Genomic DNA, 12,129 nt, shown 5'->3' on the forward strand with positions numbered 1-12,129 from the left:
ATCGAACAAGTGTGTTAATCTGACTCTCATGTTGGTCAAAATTGTTTTAGTAGAAAACAAAAACAAAAATGGTCAAAATAATGAACTAGGGGCACAGTTGAGTCAGGCTTCCTGTCTTTCCCCCGTTGTCAGAACATACTTGCCAAGAAGGGCACTCTACCTGCCAGAAAAGGGCACAACTGAAGTCAACAACAAAGGGCTAAAAGCTCTCTCATCCTCCAAGCAACGAGGAATCAAGTCAAGTGCGAAGCACAAACTGGAAAGGATCAAGATATTCCACTCCCTCATCTGGACAGATCTGATCACGTCCAAACTCCCCAGCGGAGCATCGTCAACCGATGTCAATTGCAGATCTGCTGCGCGTCTGGTCGCATTGCAACCCCTCTGTGGGAGAAATTCACTATTGTGAACAAGAGTCTGGTAAAATACCAGGGGCAAGAGCCCACAATTTCCAACTTATCCATCAACCACCCAGGGGAGGGATGAAAAACGAGAGATTAAAGAATAGAGAGATGTGCGCTGAGAGAAAAAGCGAGAAAAGGGTTTTGAGAGAAAAACCGAGCTTGAGAGCCGAGTGATGTGAGAATCACAAATAAGAAAGGGTGGGAATAATACCCGGTGAAACAGGCTCCCTGTGCACGTCTGTGTGTCGTGTCTTTTGTTTTGTTTGTCTCGATTCTTGCTTTGAGTCATTCCGAGCGTGTCTCGACGTGTTTAGGTTGTTTACCTTTTGTTTTCCGTTGTTGAGTCTTTCTCGCTGTGTTCAGTCGTGGGCTCAATACCTGGTCGAGAACTCATTTTCTCAATTTCAAAAAATGATTTGTTGTGTGCTCAGAGTGCTGTGCCATTCTCCACATTTGTGCAAAAAAGGAAATTTGTTCTTTCGAAAACTGCAGGGTCCACCCCCGATAAGTGTGAACGGTGAAACCAGGACCTATCTGAAGCTATGATAGTTCCAGACTGCAAAGCAAAAGCAAAAGAGCGAAAATCGAAGTATCTGAGTTTGTGTCAACTTCAGAAAATTCCGTGATTGTACTCCGGACGTACCTCTTCAGGGCCTTGTCAATGCTCCGAAATATGAGTGTACCTCTACCTCAGGCGCAAGATCAATCTTGCATTGTGATGCACGTTCCAATTGCATTGTTATGCACCCACTTCACTAGCATTGTTATGCTCATTCATTGCATTGATTTTGCACATCTATCCAGCATTGTCATGCTCATTACATTTGCATTGTCATGCACACCTCTTCACTTGCGTTGTCACGCACTTTCCACTTGCATTGTTTTATCAAACCGGCTTCGCGAAAGCGTATAAGTCCAATTACAAACCGGCTTTGCGTAGCATATAAGTCCAACGTTCAAACTGGCTTCGCGTGGCGTATAAGTCCAATTATCAAAGTCTTCCTGCATATCATTTGCATCCTGCCCCTGAACTACGCTGGTTTGATTCCTTGCAAAGGGATACGTAGGCAGCCTGTGGGCACAACCATTTATTTATCAGTATTTTGTTTGTTTGTCCAAGTCTTCGGCCTTGTCAAAAATGGGTCGTCTCTGGGCTTTGACATTCACTCCCGTCATTGTTATGACTTTCGAGTTCTGTCAAAGAGGGGCAACTGTAGACACCCCATTTTTGACCGCCCTTAAGACTTGGGCACCATTGATGGTTTGCTCGGTGTTGAGAGATGTGCAGGGCAAAGATTCAATTTCTTCGGCAAGGAGAGAGGCAAATCCTTCAAAACACTTTGTTTAGGGGTTTGGAGTTGAAGAAAAGAGGAAAGGAGAGGAGAAAACTGGTCTGGGAAAAGTTCGGCATGAATCCGGGTAGAAGCAAGTCGAGCAGCCCTCGCTGAATCGGGCTTATCTGTCTGTACGCTTGGAGTTTAGCTATGGGGTCACCACCGTCGGAAAGCTTACTTCCGGGGCTTCATTTTGCACTCAAGAATCTCCTAGAGCCAAGTCCGGGTGGGGGAGATATGATCAGTTGAAGTCGGGCATCATCCCGGTTGGATCGAATCTGCGCGGCTTCACGGAAAAGGGCATAACTTTTTGCACAGAAGGAATTTTAATGCAAGGTTTACGCCATTGGAAAGATAACTTCCGGGGCTTCAATCTGGACATCCACCGGCACTTTTTTGACCTCACCGGCCACCCATCGGCACTATGTTTGTGCCGACCGGCAATTTATTGTGCCGACCGGCCATTTATTGTGCCGACCGGCAATTTAAAGTAGCCGACCGGCATATTTTGCTAGCCGACGACCTTCCGGAGCATTCTACAGATAGAATGTATGCCAGCTGTGCCAGCTGGAGGGCACAGACAGGATCCTCCATACACGTGTATGGAGGATATGCACTCTTGTTAGCTTCCTCAAGAAGCTTTGCACTTGGTTTTGGCTCTATAAAGGAAGCCCTCTTCTTCCTTATGCTAGGTTAGAGGAAAAACCAGCTGAGGCACCATTATACATACAAACCTATATCTATACATTCAACCCTCCTCTTCCAAGCTCAAAAAAGTCCATTATCCTTGGCCATTTACACACCAACTCATAGCACAAGGCTTCCATAATCCATTCCAGAAGCTTGAGGCTGATTTTCAGAGCTAGGAGTGCTGCAACTCAAGCCAAGAGGCTGTCAAGACTTGGTCTACAAGGGTGAGCTCCTTTTTTTTCTCTTTTCTAGCCTTTTCTTGATCAATACATAAGCCATAGTTTCTTGCATCTTTGGGCTCCGACCCAAACTTCAAACCATCATATTTTGAGGTCCTCTTCATGTTTGATTGAGGACCTCTTGCTGTTTGAGGATAGTAGCTAGCACTTCCTTCTTTATCTCTCCTTTAGGCCCTAATCTTGCATGCTATTTTTGGCCTATGTGTAATCTGTTTTTGGGCATGTAGTAAACTGTATATAGGCTTATTTTGAGCCCTTCTTCAACATTGAAGAAGGGCTCAACACTGTTTGGGACTTCCATGTTGTACTCCCCTTTATATCCTCCTTTTGGTCCCATTTTTGTATGTCTTGGCAGCCCCTGATGTTGCTGTTTTTGGACCTTGCTCCGAACTAAAAGTGGCTTTATTTTGACCTCCTGAACATGTTTTATTTAGGGTCTTTGGCTGTTTGATGAATATTTTATGTACTTCATGTTATAGCCCTTTTGTGGCCTTAATCTTGCATAAATTGTTTGCCATGCTTGTATCTGTTTTTGAGCCTTGCCATGAACTGTAAATGTGCATATTTTGGGCCCCTCTTCAATGTTGTTGAAGGGCCCTAACCCATTTGGGGTTAGTAGCTGTGAATTGCTTCATAACCTCATGTTTAGGGCCATTTTTGCATGCCATTGTTGCCCTATCTTTGCTTGTTGTTTGGCCATGACTTGTACTAGAAAAATGCTTATTTTGAAGCTGTTTTGCTTCTGTCTTCATGCTCCATGTCCATATTGTGCATGCTTTGTATAGCTGTAAGCCATTTCGGGTGCCTAATTTCGCATTTCGGGAGGAATTCCATGCATCGGGCGTACTTTCGCCTCATTTCGGGGCTGTTTTGCCCCTCATTTTGCTGCTGAAATCCCATTGGCATGTTTGCATATCATTTCCATGCCATTGCATTGCGTATGCCATTGCCTCGGTTTGCGTGCCCGTGTGCACGCATTTCGAGGCACTCCATTTTCATTCATCGGCCTCTTATGTGAGTGTGGCTGAGGCTCTCTCATGTTAGTATAAGTCCATGTTGCATTCTATATGCCATTTTAGCCATTGCATTGCATATGCCATTGCCTCGGTTTGCGTGCCCGTGCGCACGCATTTCGAGGCACTTCATATTCTTCCATTGGCCACTGTTTTGGGCCTAACTAGAGCTGCCTAATTCATGTTTAAGACCATCCTTGGCTTATTTGCATGCATCATCTTGCATGTTTGCTTGTATCGGCATGTTGCATCCTTAGCTCGTATGCCTAAGTTGCATTGCATCTTGCATGCATCACCTTGCCTCTTGAGATGAATATGATAGAGGTTAGGCCTCCTTGTGTGTTTATTTGGTTTGCATGCTTACCTTGCATGTTTGCTTGTAAGCTTTGCATGATTACATTGCATTGTTCATGTTGCATGATAGCTAACATGCTTAGGTTGCATTGCATCAACATGCATTCCTTGTCCCTTGATTTGGGTGATAGGGATTGGGAGTTTGTTTGATTGATTTGCATTGCATTTGAAATCAAAGTTGCATACTTGGTTCTTTGGGCCATCATGCATGGAAATGCGTGATTGGTGGTCCGAAAACCGAGGCACATGTCCCTTCGAGTCATTACAATGATAAGAGACATGGTTGGTGCATATATGCCTTGAAATGTGCTGCCATGCTTTGCCTTGTCCTCTGTTGCTGTGGGTTGCAGGTTCTGCAGGAATACTCTGCCGACCGGCAGTGTAAGGTGCCGGCCGGCAACCTTTTCTCTGCCGACAGATTCAATTTTGTGCCGATGGACATATACCAGTGCCGGTGGTGATTCCACTCAGCCGGTGGTACTCCCCAGTGCCTAGGGATGCAACCCTGAGGTTTTGACAGTCTCCAGAGGAGTGAAAGAAGGAAAACAGAGGCAGCTTGCGCATGGCGGCGCGCTTCCCGAGGCGTTTTCCTGTTTCAATTAATTTATTTAATTTGTTAATTAAATTAGTTAATTTGTAATATTAATTAGCTTGCGTAGTTAATTAATTTGTAATATTTATTCGGTCCCTCCGAGCGAGGGCAAGTCTGTAATAAGTGTGGGTGCGTGTGTGTATGTCTTCCAACCCCCACTTCTTTCTTCCCTTTTACTTACCTGCTTTAATGGTTAGTATTAGGGCACGTTTAATTTAGCATACCTCATGCTATACATGTGTGCATCCATGCATTTGTATTGCATGCATTAGGCTCGGTACATCACGCTAATTGCATCAATACTTCAATTCCCAAACTGAATACGTGATAATTGTGCATTTTCACATGACATGTTTAGGATAGCCGAGCCTATTCTAACAACACTTTGTATGCGATGCATTAGGCACTTAACATGGACTTGGATCATGCATGTTTGCTAACAAGTTCTTTGTTTTGGCACGGAGTACGATGTAAGTATTTCCGCTTTAGCATCTCGCATGTGTGTGAATGTTAACATGACAGTATGCTTGCCATGCGGCTAGATGCTTATGTGTTAAACTATTTTGAATGCCTGTGGGTGAAGGTTGGATTGTTTGAGTTGGAAGAACTCATTGAAATCCGTGTTTTAGCCTACTTGCGAGTAGCAAATTCCAAAGCATTTTCAAAACGAACGGATATGCAATGTCTCTTTCCAAGTTAGGCAATCTAGTCTATACTTGTTTGCTGTGCGCATAACATAGTAATTCTAGGCTAATAAATGGAATAAGAACACATAAACGTTTTCAAAACAGAATATCACGGTTAGTAGAGGCCGGTCTTTGGACCGGGCGAAAGGGGGTGCTCATAGCTGACCTTCCCCGATCGTACCCAAGCTCCCGAGCCGAGACAACTCCGGTGATGACGGACATGTGGCCTTCGGCACCGAGTCAGGGTTTCCTAAATTTCCCCATTTTAAAAATATTTAGGTGGCGACTCTGTATCTGGCAAAGCAGTCCATGTTTGGCACTACTTTTTCAAAAATCTGTTTCTCAAAACGATTTGCCAGATTTGGACTCTTTGGTTCAGATTAAGAACCGTGACACAAATCGAGTCCGAACTGTAGCACGAGGCCCACGCGGGCGCTGTTACAAAGTGCAAACACTCGGCCTTGCCTTAAAGGCTCCTTTCCAGTAGCTTTGGGGTTGGGTTTTGGTGTGACGGTTGATGCTGCGGCGCTAGCTGCAGTTTTACCATTGCCTTGGGAAGTAGAAGGGTAATCTTTAACCATGTGGCCCACCTTGCCACACCTGTAACAAGCACCCGAAATTTTATAACAAACTCGTTTGTGCCTTTTTCCACATTCAGAGTAGGGTGGTATGGAACCACTTCCTTGACTAGAACTGTTTGTTGACCTTGTGTTCTGCTTCTTATTCAATGAATTGTTCCGGCCTTTCTTAAACTTAAAGCCCCGTCTCTTACCGCGCCACTCAGACGCTGGTGTTTTTGTCTGTTTCAATGCCTCGATATTCGACTCAGCTATTATTGCTCGATCAAGAACATCCACATATTTCAGTAACTTTAGAACATTAATTTGATCAAGTATCTCGACATTAAGGCCGCCTACAAACTTCCTGGCTTTTTTGTAATCAGTGTCCACCATGTGTGGTGCATATCTGACGAGTTCAGTGAATTTAGATTCATACTCTGCTACCGACATAGTACCTTGTTTCAACTGTTCAAACTCAGTCACTTTGCGGTCTTGGACACACTAGAGAAAGTATTTTTCAAAGAAGGACTCCTTAAACTGAGCCCAAGTCATAACATTGTTGGTGTCACGGACGAGCATCCACCACCGTCTGGCTTCTTCTTGTAAGGTGAAGGTAGCCAGTAACACATTGTGTGCTTCAAAACACGGAAACACTTCGAACAATTTCTCAGTCTCTAGAACCCATGCTTCGGCCTTTAGTGGTTCAAGGCCTCCTTGGAAAGATGGGGGTTTCATTTTGCTGAACTTCTATGTCAGAGCAATTATATCATCATTAACATTTGGTTCTGGCTATACTGGAGGAGGCGGGGGCTGTTGGTTCTGTTGTTTCCTTAAGGCTTCAGTCAACAGTTCAACTGTTCTTTCTAACCTTGCCATTCTGGCCTCAAATGATTCAGATTCATCGGCATTCCTTGCATTGTCCATTTCACTATATGCAATACAGTAATAATAAACATAGGAAGTTGTTGACTTAAGCACATTAGCACATACATTCACATCATAGCCACACATACTTTCATGCTCATGCAATGCCCTATTTACTTTTCTAGGACATTCTATAGCTCATTTGGACACGTGTGTGCGGTATAACTCGTGCTTTGGCATCGCTCTGATACCACTCTGTCACGACCCAAACCCGCCACTATGGGTTTAGTATCGTAACCGGCCAGTAATCCGTGATTACCAAAGGCCTACTTAACAGTAAAGACAGTAATACAGAGTAAAGGGGCTGGCAGAAGCCAAAATAGTAAATAAAAGATGTCCAATGAGCTGTGATAGTCTGAATGCAAAAAGACTTTTCATAAACATGCCACATGGATAACCAAAATATATGTACATGCGACATATACACAAACATCCATGTCAGGGACCAAATCCCTAACTAACTGTACAGTCAAGTCTTATTCATCTATTACAAAACAGAAACAGAAGGGTGAATCTAAACACCCCAAAGCACCCGTGGCTTGAACGGACTTGGAACCTCGAGGTGAGGCACGGTGGTTGGCTTGACAAAACAAGAGCTAACCCGATGCTCCTAGCTCCGATCAGGTGCCTGGACACCTACATATATATATAAACAGTGAGCTAAAGCCCAGTGAATAACAGTTATGTAAAAAGGTTAAGAATGAATGTCCTTTCAGTAATTAAAAAGTCATATCAGTCACTTAGAAACCATAGCAGTCATATGTGGTACATCCCATAGCAAAACAGTACAGTAGGTCTTAACAGACCGAACAGTCAGTTGATGGCCATCATAACAGTAAACAGTAATAGTTCTAAACATGGGAATCGACAGAGATCTCTGTGACAGTAGCAGTAACAATACAGTAATTGCTATGGATGCCACAGATACAGTTTACAAATAGGACAAACATTCATTAATTAAACAATAACGTTTTAGTAAGCAGAACAGTTGATCATTCAGAAAATAATCATAATTGAACATATCTTTACAACATTGTTACTCATAGAGCACTGGGCTATAGACAAGCTAACAAGCATCTTCTGATGCCAACTTTATAGTTGCAGAACGAACACACACTCGGGATTAATAACTTAGCCCCTATTTATACTTGGTGTGGTTCTATAACATTATCCTCATTAAGATGCCTTAAACTTGGCCTAGGAATGCCTAACATGGAATGAGGATGCAAAAATGCACTTTAAAACACTTTTCAAATTTTTGCTGAAACAGGGGTCTCGCTGGAGCGTGACTTTCTTCGCTCGAGCGAGCTTACCAAAACAGAGGGGTCGCTCGAGCATAAACTCCTTCACTCGAGCGGTCTGTAAAAATGCAAAAGTACTGGTTGTTGAAAATCTCCGCTCAACGCTCATTCGATGCTCGCTCGAGCATGAGACACAGTCCTCGCTCGAGCGTAGGTTCTTTCGCTCGAGCGTGCGTCTGCACACACAGAAAACCTGAGAGCTTGCAATCTACGCTCGAGCCAGCATTCCTTCACTCGAGCGGGGCTTTGAATAAAAGATGGTCGCTCGAGCATGGAATCCTTTGCTTGAGCGAGGAAGCCAAATTCTGGGTTTTCTAGATTTGCCTTCAAAGCTCAAACCAAGCATTCAACATATCAAAACTCAACCTTTTGGGCCTATTTTCTGGAAAACACTTGAAAACTCATACCACAACATGTTTTGAAGATCAATTTTGTAAAAATCAAGCCAAAAAGTAAGCCAATTGAACACAATTTCAAATGTAAACATGAAGAACAATGCAAAACCATACATGCATGAGTTCCCATGAACTCTAATGTTCCAAAACATGATCAAATGCAAGATTTAGCTCAAAATCATGGTGAATTCATGGGCTACAACTAAAATATGGACATGTATGTGAGGATTTCATGAAGAACAACTTCAAATTTCAAGAACATGTACATGCATGCATGAATTAGCTATTCAAATCAACTCTTTAAGTCAATTCTTGACTCTAATCACCAAATTTCCATGAACCATGCAAGATACAAGTTAAATTCATAACCAAGAAGGTGGATTCTTTACCTTAAGTCTTGAATTCCAAATGTGCTAGCTCAATTTTGCAATTTCTCTTCAATTCCTTTTAGTCTCCAAACAAATCTCAATGAAATCAAGTTTTTCTCCTAACTTCCTCTCTTTCTCCCTCGGTTGGTCTTCAAATGAGATGAGGAATGATATGTCTAAGTATATGAATTAATCCTCAATATGCTAATGAAAGTGGCCCACTAAATGGCTCAACATGTAAATAACTCAACTAATGTAATTTAACATTATTTAATCTAATTTAACCATCCCAAATCAAATTTTAATTAAACCTACCATAAAATCACATAAATTCTAATTAGCATATAACATTAATCAATTTAAGATTCGGTCGCCGATAAGGCTTCCAATTCGCAGTTCGAAATTAGGACATGAACAAATTCATTCAGAAATCAAATTAATAGAAATGCATTCAAAACAATACACTCATGCAATCAGTTCAGGAATTCATTCTCTTCAGTTACTTATCATGCTTAATCACAGATTAGCACTAATCAGAGGTGAGGGTTGTCACACTTGCCTTCTTAGCTTAAACCTTAACAAGTGCACTTGCAACGGTGAACCTCGCCGCTGCACTTGCCTTCTCAGTTCTACTTGGCTAGTACATGCATTCTCAGGACTCCATTAGTCTGCTATCGACTATGTTCGTGCTTACCTCAGCGAAACCTCCACCCTTAGCCACCTAATCACAAATTTTCCCAACTTCCCGGGGCGAAGGCCACAGCTAAGCCTGTTATCAGCCATGCTGTACCTTAATACCAAGCCCGAGGGGGCTTCTTTAGTCCTGCTTGTGCCACTAAGGCAGGTCCATGACCTGGGTAATGGAAAAAGGAGTCCCCTTATGTTCTGGCTATCCTGCTCCCATCTTCGTGGGGTTGCTGCGGTAAACTGGCATTTTTGGATCTGCTATCAGCTCCAACCAGTAAGTCTTGGGGCCTGCTATCAGCACCAAGTTAATAAACTATGGGCCTGCTATCAGCCCTAGGCTAGTAATGCCTTGGGACCTGCTATCGGTACCAAGCATTAGCCTCTACTTGTAGACGGAAACCTCTCTCAAAGGCTGCCATCACCTTGGCAGGGTATTCCCTCTGCAACTTAGTTGCTGCGGTAGTCGTTTCCCATGGCAAGTTCAGACGGCATGACCGAAGATATTAGAGATGACGGCGTTGACAGAATGCCTCCGTAACTTGGGCACTGCGAGTATTACTTCAGCGACTTAGTTGTCTCAGTCTTCTCTTTCCTTCAGTAACTCCAGATGATCGTGACATCGACATTACTTGGAATGGCGGCGGCACCGAAGATACTTGGACTGGCAGCGCTGAGACAAAGTGACTCAGCAACTCTGCCGCTGCACATGTTCCCTCGGCAACTTCCAATGGCGGCGGAACCGAAGTTAATAGGAATGGTGGCGCTGAGACAAAGTGCCTCAGCAACTCTGCTGCTGCACATGTCCTTTCGGCAACTTCACCGCTGCAGGTGTTGCCTCTGCAACTTGACTTGGGTATTTTTCCTCGCTGAGTCCATCTGGAGCCTTGGTGGGTCGGACCTGTCTCGACCCACTTGTTGGCCCACTTCCCTTGGGCTTTGGCCCGCACTCCTCTCTTATCTCTGGTCGCCTTCTCAGGGCGATCTTAGTGCTTGAGTCCATACTTAGTTTGAGATTTAATTTCTGACCCTCTACAATATAATTTGTACAAAATGATGTCTCGCTTTAGTAATTGATCTAACATCTCTCTCTTGCTTGAGTTGGCCAAGTAAAATTGAGAAATCGGGTGATTTTTACATTGGATTTAGAAAAAGAAATAGAAAATGTATATAAAATTAGGTAAAATATGGGTATATTTTATTTACATTTTACATATATTTTTATTTTTCCTTTTCAAATCTCTTCTTAAATTTCACAACCAAATACAGTGTTAAGGAACTTTTTTTCCCTTATTTGATAGCCCACATTGTACTTACATTCTGTTGTTTATAATTTTATCAAAAATACGAGGCTCAATTTGACAAGAATAATTTGGAGTCGCTCAAAATTGAGGAAAAAATGGGTGGAGTGTATCAAATGATATTTGATCGTTTTATTTTATTTTTTAATTGGAGGTTACAAATAAAGAAGTAAACCAGAATAAAAATCCCAAACAGTAGAATTGATGTAGTGTTTGGATTATTGAAATGATTATGAAATGAGTGGAATGATAACAACTTTATAATGGTGGATGATAATTGTATATGTATTAGATATTTTATTGAAATGATCATTTTATTTTACTTTTATTTTGATAAAGCAAACAATTAGAATCCAAACACTACGTAAAGGCTATCAGAATTCCTATGAAGTGATCTTTGCTAGTCTTGCTTAGGATTGTGTAAAATATCGTCAAATCTGTTAAAATTATACCGATTCGCATCAATTCGTACCGCTTTAATCACTAATCGCGGTTTAAATTTTAAAATTTGTAATCTGTCAACCGAATCGTTCCGCTCCGCTATAATTAATACGTGTATATTTTTTAACTTCCAATGAAATATTAATGTAAAAATGAGTGTGAGAAATATTTAAGATATGAAATTTATTACAAATTAGTGGTTATATCTATGAAATTATGTAAAATTCCTGTGTTATACATCTAAAAAATATTATACAAATTAGTGTTATATATTATGCAAATGTATGATAATTAGTTATAATATTCTTCAATTCGCCAATCTACTAAAAATCACTCAAACCGCAATTTGTCAATTCACTAATCCGCTAACCTGCCATTCGATTTGTAATTTTATTCTTAAATCGTCTGAACCGGACAACGCACACTCCTAGTCATGCTGGCCATCGAGACTGGAATTATTATCATTTGTTAAAATAAAAAAAAATCCTAAACCTATCACAGAACGATGAGCTCGCCTCATGTGGTTATTGATGGATGATCCATGAGACAAATAATTGTTCCTTCCTCAAAGCCCCAATGTTTGATTTGTTAAAATGAAATAAAATAGAATAATTATTTTATCATAATATTTATATCATTCTCACGTTTGATTATTAATTTTCACAGCACAACAATCATCACACACACACACATTCAAAAGAAATAGCTTTAGCTTCGGAAAGGTGGAGGATTTTATTTATTTATTTAATTGTTTTTGAGTCCATGGACCTCAACACAACTAACGTGGAACCATGTGTACAACAGTACATGTATTCCTTGGGTAGGCAAAAGGGAAGTGATTGG

Source organism: Camellia sinensis, unplaced genomic scaffold, assembly GCF_055761805.1.
Source record: "Camellia sinensis isolate YWXY unplaced genomic scaffold, ASM5576180v1 Unanchor11, whole genome shotgun sequence".
Lineage (NCBI taxonomy): Eukaryota > Viridiplantae > Streptophyta > Magnoliopsida > Ericales > Theaceae > Camellia > Camellia sinensis.